Below are 15,423 nucleotides of genomic sequence, written 5' to 3'. Positions count from 1 at the left end.
GAATAGTTTGGAGTCGAAATTCCTCTGTCTCACATTTCCACATTTCTTCTGGTCGTAAGCTAAAATAGGGAGATACAAGAATTCCAGTCATTCAAACATTTCCCATTTGGAAACATACATATCTGATTTTCTTTGACTCCTGCATAATATCTAAATGGAAAGAATATCTCCTTTCACATAAAATAAACTTTAACAATTCTTCCAATATCATAATGGTGTTATATCTCATGCTTTTACATTTGTTCTGGCTGTGAGATGCTCCTTTGTGTTCAGGTCTGGCCTCAGAAGGAAAATGTAGCACTTGGGGATGAAGATGCAGCCCAGCAGACCAGCACTGGAGGCCAGGATGGAGAAGACCTGAACAGCCACCATGTATTTCCCTTTGGTGCTCAGGTAGGTGGGCACAAAAATCACCCAGACACTGCAGAAGACCAGCATGCTGAAGGTGATCAGCTTGGCTTTGTTGAAGGCCCCAGGCAGATTCCTGGCCAGGAAAGCCACCGTGAAGCAGATGGCAGCCAGGAAGCCCATGTAGCTGAGGGTGACCATAGAACATGACAACAGCCCCTTCATTGCATTGCAGGATGATCTCTCCAGGCTGGGAGTGGGGGGCAGAGTCAGGGAATGGGGGAGAAATTCCCAGCCAGATTGAGCAGGTGATAATTTGGACAGCAGAAGAAGAAAGGATGATGGAGTTGGCCAAGCTCTTCCCCAGCCATCTCTTCACTTGGTTTCCTGGTTTTGTGGCCAGGAAGGCTAGCACCACCGTGATGGTTTTGGCCAAGAGAGAAGAAATGGCAGCTGAGAAGATGATGCTGAAAACCGTTTGTCGGAGAAGGCAGGTGGCTTTGCTTGGTTGACCAATGAAGAGGGAAGGAGACAAGAAGCAAAGCAGGAGGGAGACCAGGAGGATGTAGGAGAGGTCCCTGTTATTGGCTTTGACAATGGGAGTTTCTCGGTATTTAATGAAGATGAATAAAACAAGGCCTGTGGTTAGGAGGAAGACCAGGGCAAAGGAGACCAGGATGATGCTCAGAAGTTCTTCATAAGACAGGAAGGTTATAACTTTAGGGATACATTGGATTCTGGACTCATTTGGCTATTTGTCATCCGGACATTTGGTGCATTTGTCAGTATCTGAGAAAAGTAGAAAGCAATATTTCTTTAGCATCCTTTCCTTTGCACTTCAAGAAATACCTTCTTGGGACAAAAGCTGATAAAGGGAACATTTTCCAAGATGCATTGCTTAACAATTCTACATAAAATATTAAGTATATTGTTCTATAAAATTTATATACCTAAGGAAATTGGGTTATATCCTAAGAAATTGGGCATTTTGAATAAAGAAGAAAATAGTTGAGCTTCAATCTTTTTTTTTAATCTGTACTTTCATCAAAATTTCTGGCTAAGTTCATTTCCACTAGGCCTTCCTTTCCTCCGGTGTCACCCACCTTCCTGAGTGGAGAAGGTCCCCTCCGGACAAGGAACGCAGTCATCGCAGCAAACTGGGTCTCCTTCTCGAGCCCTCTTGACAAATCCAGGATGAGAATTTTCCACACATTTAGACTGAGGCAGGGACTGAGGAGAAAAACAAGGATAACAGATAACAGATTAACAGAGTTGGAATGGACCTTGTAGGTCATTTAGTCCAATGCCCTCACTCAAGCATGAAACCCTACACCATTTCTGACAGATGACAGTTCAGTCTCTTCTTGAAAGCTTCCAGGGATGAAGTTCCCACAACTTCTGTTCCATTTGTTGATTATTCTCACTGTCAGAAAGCTCCTCCTTATTTCTAGGTTGAATCTCTCCTTGGTCAGTTTCCATCCATTATTCCTTGGCTGGCATTCAGAAACATTAGCTAAGTATTTTCTGAACTTCATTTAGGTGAATATGAAATCTCTGATTCATTTTAAGCAGACACAGGATATATAACAATGGCAAATTCTTCATTTAGTTCCTCCCTTTGGCTTCTGGCATATCTGGCAGGATGGAATTGAGGAAAGATTTAAGTATTAAGAAAGAAGCAGTGGTTTCTTCCTCATGGCTGTATTAATATGAATTTTTTTACTATTCATTTATTATGATGGTGTACTCATAGTAAATTTTAGAATCAATTTATTGTTACAGATTTATTAAGTTATTATCATTTTAAATTTGTTAAAATAGAATAAAGCTGATGAAGAGAAAAAACCGTCTGACCAGTAGGATCTGGAAAAGTGGGGAAAGGTGAAGCAAAAGCACCTCCCACTTAAATACAAAGGAAAAGTTCCTTAGAAATTAAGGCTGCCAACTTTAAAAGCAATTTTCTTTGTTGATTTGTAAAATGGCCTGCAGGTTGAGTCTTCCTCTGATGAGCTCCTTGTCCTGCCCTCAGGCTCAGGCATTATGGAGAATAAATAGATGCCCTTTTCTATGTTGGGAGACGCCTCTCTCCTCAGCCTTCTTTTCCTAGAGGGTAAACATACCTAGTTTCCTTAGCCATTTAGTGATTTAGCCTCCATGTCAACCAGGAAGGAACCCTGGATTAAGGAGAAACTTCCTAACCATGAGAAGAATTAACCAGTGGAACAGCTTGACTCCTGAGGTTGTGGGTGCTTCATCAATGGAGGTCAGTTGTCTGAAATGGTATGCGATCTCCTGCTTGAGCAGTGGGTTGGACTAGAACATCTTCAAGGCCCCTCCCAGCTCTATTCTGATTGATTGAAATCCTAAACTGTCAGCAGCCTCCCAAGTTGGGCATGGCTAAATCAGCATTAAAAATGTTTCAAGCTACAGCATGTAAAGGATACCTTGGTCAATAGTATGGAAGCCTTCCAAGCGGTCTAAGAAGACTCTATGTGTTCTTTTCCCAATATTCAATTCTCTTTGAAGGTCTTCCCCTTAATGATCAGACTTAGCCAACTTGAAATGGGTTCAACAGCTTTCAAAAATAAAGAAAGGATACCGATATTTCACCCACCTTGTTGAGCAACTTGAGCCGTAAAAGAGCATCTTGGCTGATAATAAGTCTCTCTCTTTGAAAACTCCCCAGCTGCTCTTTAAGGGCATCCTTCTTATAGAAAGTAACCCAGTTTATGATATTCAAATCTGCAGCTACATCTCCATTTTGATCCAAGTACAGTTTCTTCTTGGAAAGATTGCAAAATTCACTCGTCTCCAGAAACGGATGGAACTGGAATAGAAACACCCATGAAGGTTAAAAGCAGGAAGCTTGGTTTCTTACCACTCATGGTCTTTTCACATGTGAATCTTTCTCCTAGAGTTGTCTAATTTGCAAATTTTGTGAGTTGGGAAATAAATGTTATCCCTGTCTTCAAAACTGACAAAAGTTCAGCAAAATTTGTCAATCATATATTGAAAAAATTACATTTGTATTGATGAAATATCATTGACCAAATTTCTCTATGAAAGAGAATATTTTAGAACAGACTACAAATAAATTGAACAAAGAAACAAACAAAGAGATTATTTGTAAACTCCTTGGGAAAAACAGGGGGATTACCAGAAAACGTGGATTTGTCAAGAAGAAAGTTGCCAGGCTTATCTTCTCCCAGGTACACCAGGTAGGAAACACAACCACATGAGGTGACTCGACTTTATTGGAAGGCCACATCAAGTCAATCTCGCAAGTCTGAAAGTTTAAATCTCCCACCAACCCTTTTTCAAGCCTGGAGAATTACACAAGATGTAAAAAAAAAATTACAACAGAGAATGAGGTGGCTGGACAGAGTCTCCAAAGCAATAACTCAAGTCAGCAAACATATCAAACACACCCTCCTCTTCTTATTTTTCACACAACAACATTGTGAGGAGGGTTGTGGCTGAGACACTGTGACTAGTCGAAAGTCACCCAGCTGGCTTTCAGGGCTAAGGTAGGACTTGAACTCAGGATCTCCAACTCTCTAGCCTGGTGAAGATGTTGGTATTATATTATATTTGCACATGTCATTATACTTCCTTAATAGATTGTGGAAATGCTGGTGGTGTAAAGATTTCAGCAAAGTAGTAACAACCTACTTGCTGATAACTAATTAATTGAGATCATTAATTTCAATGTCCCTCATAAAACTGGGAATTTATGAATAACAATTAGTCCTTGATCATCTATTTTTCTATATTAATGCAGGCGGGTATTTTCTGATGCAACATTTATATCAACTTTTAAATATATTTTGATGTCATATCAAAAATATGTAAATTTAAGCAATTAGGCCTTAACAAATTATGCTATTTTGTATAAGAACATTTTTATTAAGATTTCATTTGCACCTTTTCTTAAATCATTTCTTTATTTATAACTTAGACCCAGGCATAAAATTCAAAAAAAAACATCTTGATGGTTCACCAAAATTGTCTGAAAACCCCCCAAAAGGAATTTTAGAGAGAGAGAAGTGAAAAGATCTTCACTTAGAAGTAAAATGTGACGCAAGAGAAAAGGGATGATGGCTACCAAACTGGATAGGAACATTTGGTGAAATGATCTCAACATAGTCATTAATTGGAAGCCACAGCAGAGCAAATATTCTTGTCTGGGGAAACCCCAACTTAAGGTCCCCTTGTAGGCACCACCCTTGGGGAAGACGTGGCAGAATATCTGGCTCAGGAAGGGCAAGGAAGGGAAAAGGAAGCTGCTGCCATCTTGGCTGCCAAAGGGCCCTTTTGAAATAAGGCAGATGAAAATCAGAGGGAGCCTGGGACCATCCTTCCATGCAGTCATAGAGTCATAGAGGGCTGGAAGGGATCTTGGTCTTCTAGGCCAACCCCTTACTCAATACCATCCCACTCAAATGGTTACCCAGTCTATTTTTGAAAGCTGCCAGTGATGGAGAATCCACAAGCCCAAGAGGCAAGCTCTTCCACCCATTAAACAGTTCTCACTGTCAGGAAATTTCTCCTTCCTTCTCGGTTGGATCTCTCTTTCACAGGCTCCCACCCATTGCTTCTTGCCCTGCCGTCAGGGGCCTTATAGAAGAAATGAAACCCCTCTTCTTTAGGGCAGCCTCTCAGGTACATCTGTTATGTCCCTCCTAATCCTTCTCTTCGATTAACTAGATATTCTAGGACAATCTCTCAATTGGCGAATGGAGGATGTAGCCCTCTTCCAATGACGGAAAGATGTCACACAGAAGCTTAAGATCTGTTTACTGTTATCCCAGAGTGTCAGGCATGGAAAAATGAACTCAGTTACAAGAGAGGAAACTCAGTGAAGCAGAGGAGTTCAGTCTCCCCTTCGCTGTTTGTCTTTCTCAGGCGCAAGTAGCCAAGAACAGCAGTTGATCTCAAAGTCAACAAAATCCATGGGGGGGGGAGGGGGGAATGGAGTTGTTGGAATATAATGTTTCTAACAAGATGATGCATTGAACCCCCACCTGTTCAGCTCCTACAGTCTTCATGCAAAGACCAAGCAGTCATCAGACAGAAAAGCTTTAATTCCTGCAGAGAGGAGGGGTTGAGCTAGATGGTCTCAGAGTTTCCTTCAAAGGTATAAATATAAAATTCTATGGTGCTAATTTCAAACCCCTGCCTACAGTATTTTATTGAAAAATGTATGCATGGTTTTAAAATTAGCAGTGTTTAACACCCCTTTCCATGAATAATTAAATTGCCCCAAACTCTTTGCCTTTTGTACCCCAAAGAGCTCCGATGGTTCCCCTCCGTCTCCTTTGGATGCTTCCTAAAAAGAAAGGAAATCTGATGGATCCTTGTCGGGACCCCTTACCTGCCATGGCTGCAGCCTTGGAGGCCCCAAACTCTCTTCGACCCCTTTGTTTCTCCTCCTCAGAATGCCCTACGCACAGTCACTCATGCGCTGGTGACGTCCCATCTGGACTACTGCAACGCTCTCTACATGGGGCTCCCCTTGAGATGCACCCGAAGACTGCAGCTAGTTCAGAACGCGGCCGCGTGGGCTATCATGGGGAGTACCAGGTACTCCCACATAACACCTTTCCTGCGCGAGCTGCACTGGCTGCCTGTGGTTTTTCGGGTGAGTTTCAAGGTGTTGAAAAGCACTCCATGGCACAGGACCTAGTTACCTGCGGGATCGCATCCTACCTCATACATCCCTGCGACCAATTCGCTCCCACAGGGAGGGACTCCTCCGGGTGCCGTCCACCAAGCAATGCCAATGGGCGGCGCCCAGGAGTAGAGCCTTCTTTGTGATGGGCCCAACCCTCTGGAATGACCTCCCCCCAGATATCAGAACCACTACCGACCTCTGCTCCTTCCGACAGAAACTCAAGACCCACCTGTTCCAATTAGCTGGTCTGGCCCATTTATAGTCTCATTTTATACCTCCTGGCAAACATTTTATTCTGGGATAGTTTTTTAGGGGTAGCTTTTTTTAATGCATTTTAAAATTTTAAATTTGAACTTTAACTATTATTGTACAGTAAATTATATGTTACCTCCTCCAGCCACATCTATATCTATTTCTACATTTATATTTATGTATATTTATTGTGTTTTTAATATGACTGTACACCACCCCGAGTCCCTTCTGGGAGAGGGTGCGATCTATAAATTAAATAAAAGTTAAAGTTAAAGTTAAAGGAATAGGCAGCATTCAAGGCCTGGGCCAGAGTCTTGGTGATACTGTACACACTGGGGTTATTTAGGACCCGGCTCCTGTTTCCACTGGGTCTCCAGTGGGGCTTTCTGGGGGCATCTTCCCCTGTCTTTGACCGAGAAGATGGGCTTTGAAACAGAACAGTAAAAATACTCATCTTGATATTGAGGTCCCGCAAAGAAACTGTGTTCAAAGGGATCATCCTTACGACTTTTTTCCTGAAAAGCAAAGTTCCAAATACTGTGGACATATTTGAAAAGCCTGTGCCTTCTCATTGTCGCTTCACCCAAGATTGACAAGATCCAAACTTTCCCTTCAGTGGGTCCTGGCAATTGTGCAAGTGCTGAATGGAAAGGAAGAACTCTGTTTGCAAGAGGAACATGTTCCAGGAAGTGAACAAAGACGTGGACTTGTCTCCACTTAGAGAGGGGAGCTGTATTTACATCTGTGGAGAATCGTTGTGACACAACAACACAAATTCCATTCCTGACCAGCATAGGGGTAAAAATCCTCATGAAATTCTCTCCCTTCTAGGTGTCTGAAGCAAAGAGGCCAATCAGGGTCCATCTGAAATGGAGGAGCAGCTGGACAATGGCTGGGTACTGGAATCCTTCTTTGGGGAACATCTGGTGGAAAAATGGGAACTGATTTTTATCTCTCAGGGTCTCTGAAGCAATTCTATCACTGATCTAAAAAAGCAATGAAGAGTGCCATGTTATATTGGGGGTTAGATCAAATCCAAAGCGTTAGATTTTAATAAATCCAACCTGGTTCTCAGGAACCCATTAGAAGAATTTATTGTCAATTAGCCATTAAGCCATGTCAAGATGAATAATGTAGAGCATAATAAGTCCATATATAAAAATGGAAAGTAATAAAAAAAATAAGTGAGAAAGAATATGAATAAAGACTGGAAAACATATTTATGCATTACCCTTAAAATTTGCCACAGTCATACCCACATATCCAGTTCTCAATGGAAGAGTTTTGCTCCAATAAGGGGCTGCATTATATGTAATTTTGGGATTCTGACCACCCAGGAAATCAATTGTTTGGGTTTAAGCAATGGGTCATTTGTCTAACAATGCAGTCCAAGATCTTTCTCTTTCTTAGACAGTAGACATTCCAATAACAGATGTATTAAGATGCATGACATCTTCTTAACTGGGGCTCCACAAATAAAATCCTTTTCATTATAAACAGTTGATTATATTTCTTTAATTAACTGTTATGACTAGCTTATCAAATCTTGCTCAAATAAATACGACCCTGAGATATTAAGGCATTTCTGTGTCTCAATACTTGGAAATTTGGGAGGTCTGTTTGTAGCAGCTCAACCACTTCAATGTGCCAACCTTACTGAGGTTGGGTGTATCTTTCTCTGCTCGGATATCCCAGATTCCTTGTGCAGCCTTCTCTTGAACTTGTTCTCCGAGGACGCAAGAGACAGGGAAACCACAGCTCCTAATAGGATTTGTCAGATGTTCAAGGAAAGTGGGCTGTAATTGAAATGTTGTTGGTTCTGACCGACCAGATTTTGGGGTTCTCTCATTTTCCACTAATTTCATTTGAGATCAATAATAATATTCCCCAATTTTAATGAGAGAGAAAAATGAACAACTTCCTAAATTAGTTCTGAGGGCAGAAGCTAAAGTTCTTTTATCCATCTCTAAGATACTCGTCAGATGCTGAGACTGGAATTGTACTAAGCATGAACTATTTTAACTATAGTTTGATATAGGAGCTTGGAAATACAGACTTTAATATATTGGGCTAAGGAAGCTGGATGGTTTTTAAAATTTAAGCAGCAAATTCACTGAGTCCCCTGCTCTAAAGGCACTTCATTGAACAAGAGTGAGTGAACTTTCAGTTCTGGAGAAAACAACCCTAAATAAGGAAATATCTTAATTCACTCTATTGACTCACCATCAAATAGCCATCTATGGCTATGATGTTATTTTCCAAACACCCTAACTGTTGACTTTCATTTGTTAATTTTAAAACAATTATTAGCACAGTAGGAACCAACTCTTCTCAACAACCCAAGTTGAAACTATAAAAGTAATATCATAACATTAGAAAAGAGGCATTTATCTCCTAAGGCATGCTTACTTCATGCCTTGATTTTGACATCTTTTCACTCATTTCTTTTAACTTTTCTCCCCCCCCTTCCTTCCTTCCTTCCTTCCTTCCTTCCTTCCTTCCTTCCTTCCTTCCTTCCTTCCTTCCTTCCTTCCCTCCTTCCTGTGTTCATTCCATGGGGTGAGGCAGCCCTGATTTTGTTTTTTCTAACCTCTCTCTCTCCCCCCTCCCTCCCTCCCTCTCATTTTTTTTAACTCTGCAAAATTCTGGTAACTAGTTTTTCAATAAAGTTGATTTTGTTCTTGGAGACAGGCCATACTATAGCATCAGCCCTTTTGTGTGGTGCCCTTGAGAATTAGCTTTCAAAATAAAGTACATTTTGGTTCCAACTCAGCTGTCAACTATTTCAGTTCTGTGATATACTCTGCCATTAACTGGTCCCTGGAGTTTTGTCTTTTATCACTATGCCAACAAATCTTAGATTTATTTGTTTCTTCAGCCACAGGTGCTGTGTATTCCCTCTGGGCTCAGTTTCAAGCATGGAGACCCCAAATCTCTCAATTCTAGATGATGGCTTTAATTCGATATCTGCCCCTGTTATTATGAATCACATGGGGATTATTTCCCTTTCATTTCCCTCTACAGAATTTCCCAACAATCTTTCAGTCCAAGAACTGGTTGAATTATCCAGGGATCCCTCCTGAGACGGAGAATTATGATAAAAGTTTCAGCTCTGCTCTTTGGCCGAATCCTCCAGGGGAGACTTTGGGCAGAGAAATATGGAGTTTTGGGACAGGCAGGGTCTGTGCTCTTGAATGTCCGTCTCTCTCCTTTCCAGATGAAGCTGAGTGTTTCTCTATGTTTCAATCAGGAAAGACACTGGATCATATTCCACCTTGTGAATCCTTTGAATTATTCTAATTCGTCTTGAGAAACAGAAAAGGGATTCATTGATTTACCCCATGAATGATGGACCTCCTGCTTCTGCTTCTGATGCTGCTGGTGTCCCATCCAGTCTCTGGGAAGCTGAGAATGAAATGCCCGCAGAGTTTGGAGCACCAGGATGGAAAACAACCAAAGAGCTTTTTCAGCCCAGGAGACCATCTCATCGGTATAGTCACCAGTGGAGAGGAAAAATTGCATATAAACTTGCTTTTCAACGTGGCTCCTTCTCTTCAGTTTGTTTTTCGTGATCTGTAAGTCATTCAGGGTGATACAGTTGCACTCCCTCCATTCTAACACTCTCCTTCTTTCCTCTTTTTATTTTTATTTATTCCTATATTGGAGATTATGTCTAATTTCCTGAATGATTTTGATTTCCATAGCTTCTGTCTTTTGTCTGATTTTGTGAAAGAAACTCAAATCGAAAAAATAGGCCTGAAAAAAAAGCTAAAAGGGCTACAGATTATTTTCCTCTCTCAGTTCAATCCTTAATTTATCATTTGGATAATGAATTTTATTTAAAGTAGTGGTGGAATCTGTTGTAATTGCTGAACCGCAGCCCATTTCCATATTTGTATAACTGATCATTGCTTTTGGATCAATGTTGGCTTAAGGCTCAGTAGGCTTCTGGAGGATTATATATTTTTAAAAAGTATTTGTTGCTGCCCATTATAATAACATTTTTTTACAATAGGGATGCTTATGATTTTCTAAAAGCCTTAATATTCATTTTCACCATTCAAACGGTCAACAAGAATTCCCAGCTCCTGCACAATTTCACACTTGGCTACAACATCCATGACAACTATTGGAGCACTTTCCACACTTCAGATGCCTTGCTGGACATTCTCTCCACTGGAGAAGCCAATGTCCCCAACTACGGCTGTGGAAGGAAGGAGAACCTTCTGGCTCTTCTTGATGGAGCTAACTGGGACATCTCCATCCAGATGTCAACATTAGGAGGCACCTACAAAGTCCCACAGGTTTGTGTGTGTTTTTCTCCATCTGGTAAAGTGTGGGGTGGGTGGTGTTGGGTGAGCAATAGATGCAATCATGTCTTCTCCATGGAATTCAAAATCTGCTTTTCTCCATATTAGCAAAAAACACAATATTTTACCACATTATGTTCATGTTGAGATTAATCATAAAAGACCTGAATTGCAAGCAATACATTCCCTGGAGAAGACATTCTACCAACCATTTAAATGATCAAAAAATATCCCCGGTTGTTGGGGCCTCTATTGGCATCTTCATTTCCACATATAAATAATATCCAGTCAGATTGAAGTTGGCAATAGTAGCATTTTATCTATCTAAAAAGTGGAATAAAAAGGACTCTAGCAATTATAGGCCAAATAGATTAGCAGATATTGTGGGTAAAATGTGTGCCTGGATCCTCTTAGTTAAACTTGAGAAAAATGCATTCCTTGCAGAAGAAACAGAAGGTTTAGGTAGTGAAAAGCTATATAGATTTTATAATAAATATTGCATGTCAATCTAATATTTGTAACAAATTTGTCTTGAAATATCTAATCTATATCAGCAAAGTAAAACACGGTTTTGCTGGATTTCTAGATGTTAGTGCATTTGCCATAATTAACAGAGAAATATTATATAGGAAATTGATTGCCCTCAAAATGGAGCTCCACCTGTTAGTCCTGATCAAGGCTCTTTCTCCAGGTCCTTGTTTGAAAGGGAGGTTGGGGCTCAATGGAGCAATGAGAAGAAGGATTGATACTTACAAAGGAGGAAGGGAAGGATGCATATTTGAACACTTGTTATTCTCTCTTCATATTGACAATTTACTTCAACTAACGAAGGATCCAAAAACACATCATAAATAAATGTTATTTCTTTCTTTGCCAAAAATTACTAAATTAGTGGACCAGTGAAATGCAATGCACATAGTATACAGTACTTGGATTTTAGAAAGGCTTTGACAAAGTAAACCACCATCTACTTCTTGGTAAGCTAAAGATATGTGGGATAGACAGCATCACCCCCAGATGGACTCAGCCTGTGGTCCTCAGTGGAACTACATCTGTATGGAGGGAAACAAGCAGTGGGAGACTGGCAAGTGGGTGGGGTGATTTGGGCGGGGCAGCCTCATGGTCCCACGTGGGCTGGATTAATGGCTTCAGTGGCCTGTATCCGGCCCATGGGACGTAGTTTGAGGACCCCTGGTATAGGGTCTCCTTCTTGAGCAGGGGGTTGGACTAGAAGACCTCAAAGGTCCTTTCCAACCCTTTTATTTTGTTATAAGTTCTGTTATAGGTACACATGTTTACCATGCTAAATACCTATTGGAACATGCTGATTTACACTGTGATATTATCATACTTACACATTGGATTATATACCCTGTGAGGAAGACTTGGGCTCTTTTCTCATAATAATTATCTGATAATTAATAAATCAAGTTCAAATGTTATGGTCTTTGGGAAATGACATCCTAGCCATAGATGGTCAGCCAATAGAGCAAGTGACACTTTTCCTTACCTGGGGTTGTTTTCTCTGAAACTGAATCTTGGCTCCCTCATCATCAAAGGAACTCAGTTAGATCAAAGACATGAGTGAAAGTGGTGCTTAAATGAAAACCTCATAGCTCTCCAGCTTCCTCAGACCCAATTTTTAAGGTATATGAGGCCAAGGTTTCCCCCATGTTCTTACATCAATCTGATGTTTGGGGCTTCAGAGAGAAACCACCAGCAGAACCAACCCAATCACAGCCTCCAAGGAGTATCTTGGGGTGGACAAAAGGACTCCAGCTGCTGCCCCTCAGAGCTGATTTGGGAATTTACACAATTTCTACTTTGTCTAAAATCAGAAAATATGGGTATTGGCATTAAATTTAATCTATGGAAACTAACAGACTCTGAAAATTGTGGCTGTTAGAACAGACAAAACTTTAATTAAAGACCAATCTTGGATTCTAGTACTGACAGATTGTGTGAGGAACTGAGGTCTCTCTGTTTCTTGTACAACTGGAGAAGAAGCTAAAAAGATTCCCCCACAAAGAATCTGGGCCATAGAAGCATTAAAATATGCAGCAATCCTCAAAAATTATAGTAAGCCCTTTATTGGAATAGAATACTTCAGTTGGCATTTGCACATGTTAATCTAATTGCAATAACTTGTAAGGGGGAGATACAGTAATATGACTTACATTGTTTATAGTTTTTTTATTGAAAAAGTTTTATACAAACAAATTTTCCCCCTTTTTACCCCCCCGCCATATAATGTAAATCACATACAAATACTGTACCACCTCCCCTCCCCCTGTCTTAAAATAGATTTCTCATTCAAATATTGTGCCCCCTCGCCTCCCAACAACCATAGTAGAAGTTTCTTTTAAAGTAACAATAACCCAATAACCCCATCATCTAAATTAATTGAACATATATAGGTCATAATATAGGTTTCTCTTAAAGTAGCAATATCTCATTAATCCCATCTTCTAAATTTATTATGCATATATATTTCCCCACCCTCCACCCTAACCCTCCCCCACCTCCCAATCAAACCCACCCCCCTGACTTCTGCTGTACACCACTCTAACAATTCCAAGCATCCCATATATTATTTACTCTGATCACCTGTCAAGAACCCAATCTAAACATTCTTACCTAAAGGCTGCATAATACTTCCTAGTCTGATATTTATTCTGTATATAATCAATTCATTTTACCAATTCCTGTGTATAATTCTCCTGCTTCTGACTTTTTAGGAAAGCTGACATTTTTGCCATTTCGGCGAACCCCGCCACTTTCTGAATCCATTGATCAATTGTTGGTAAAAAATCTTTTTTCCAATGTTGCGCAATCAACAACCCAGCTGCTGTAACTATATACAAAACCTGTTTTGTTTCCCCTTTAGTAAAATCCTTACTTATATCCAGTAAAAACATTTGCGGAGTAAATTGTATTCTTTTCTTAAATACATTTTGCATAACCCACCATATTTTTATCCAAAAAGCTTTAACCTTATTGCAATAATAATAATAATATATTTATTTCTTAGCCGCACCCTCTCCCGAAGGACTCGGGGCGGCGTACAACGAAACATACGAAATAAATATGTAAACAAAACAAACATATAGCAAAGACATACACTGAAACATACACACAAGGAGGAGGTTGATTGATAAAAACAATTAAAATACAGTATATAAAACCCCTAGAAATTAAATATAATTAAAATACCCAGTTAAAAACCCATCAGGAGCGATATGGTTAGATCAAAGTTGAGCCAGGCCAGCTGCTTGGAATAGGTGGGTCTTAAGCTTAATACGGAAGGAGCGGAGGTCAGAGGTATTCCTAATATCCGGAGGGAGGTCATTCCACAGGGCTGGGCCCACCACAGAGAAGGCTCTACTCCTAGGCGCCGCCCCACGACATTGTCTAGCGGACGGCACCTGGAGGAGCCCCTCTCTGTGCGAGCGAATTGGTCGCAGGGATGTATGGGGCAGAATACGATCCCGCAAGTAACTAGGTCCTAAGCCATGGAGCGCTTGGAGCGCAAGTCCACCATACATGAAAAAAGGTAGCATCTAGGCACCCGCATCTCCAACATTTTGGTTGAACATTTGGGTACATACATGATAATTTTTTAGGATCTAAATACCATCTGTAAAACATTTTATAAAAGTTCTCCCTTAAATTCTGTGACTGTGTAAATTTAACATTCTGAACCCATATTTTTTCCCACGTGTCCAACATAACCGATTCATCAAAATTCTGAGCCCATTTAATCATACAATCCTTAACCAATTCACTTTCTGAGTCTCTTTCTAACAGTACATTATATATTCTTTTAGCCTGTTTTGGGCCAGGCTCTTTTATCTGCTTGATCAGTTCCACTTCTTTATCCATAAAACCGACCCTACAATCTTCTTTCCATCTCTTCTGTAACTGTATGTAATGTAACCAATTTAAAGTAATTCCTTCTTCCAACAGTTGTTCCAAAGTTTTCAACTACTATTCGTCCCCATCAGCAATAAGCACGTCTTTATATAAACACCCCCCGAGTGACTTAGCATTCGTAATCCACATGGTGTCTGCAAGATCCAACCAAAGCGGTATTTTATAATCCCAATTGGGCTGGTGCTTCTTCCATATTCTCATCAAGGCACTTCGGAGAACATGATTGTCAAACACTTTATCCACCTTATCTTCATAAAAAAGATATGCATGCCATCCCAGAACAAGGTCATGACCTTCTATATTCAACAGTTCCGTTTTTGTTTTCCCAAACCAATCTGCTACATGCATCAATATGCAGCTTCATAATACAATCGGAGGTTTGGGAGTCTAAGGCCACCTCTTTCACGAGTATCTTGCATAATCTTCATTTTTACTCTCGGTTTTTTCGCCTTCCAAACAAATTTATTTAGTGTTGCTTGCCATTCTAACAAAATTTTATCTGATTTAAGCACCGGTATCATCTGGAATAAAAAGATGAATCTAGGTAGAATGTTCATTTTAATTGCTGAAATCCTTCCAAGCAAAGATAATTGTAACTTTTTCCACACTTGAAGATCTTTCTGTATCTTGTGCCACAACACTTCATAATTGTTTAGGAAAAGTTTTGTATTTGATTCTGCGATTTGTATTCCTAAATATTTGACCTTAGAGACTATTTCGAAACCTGCCAAGCTTACAAGTCTCTTTCTTTGAATCTCTGTCATGTTTTTAACCATCATTTTCATTTTGTTTTGATTTAATCTAAACCCAGACACCATGCCAAATTCTGCTATAATATTTTTCATCTGGATTATTGAGTTCAAAGGACGTGAAAGGGTAACAACCAGATCATCGGCAAATGCTCTA

This window comes from Natrix helvetica (assembly GCF_964273705.1).
Source record: "Natrix helvetica genome assembly, chromosome: 5".
NCBI classification, from domain to species: domain Eukaryota; kingdom Metazoa; phylum Chordata; class Lepidosauria; order Squamata; family Natricidae; genus Natrix; species Natrix helvetica.
Note: the sequence above shows the minus strand (reverse complement) of the source record.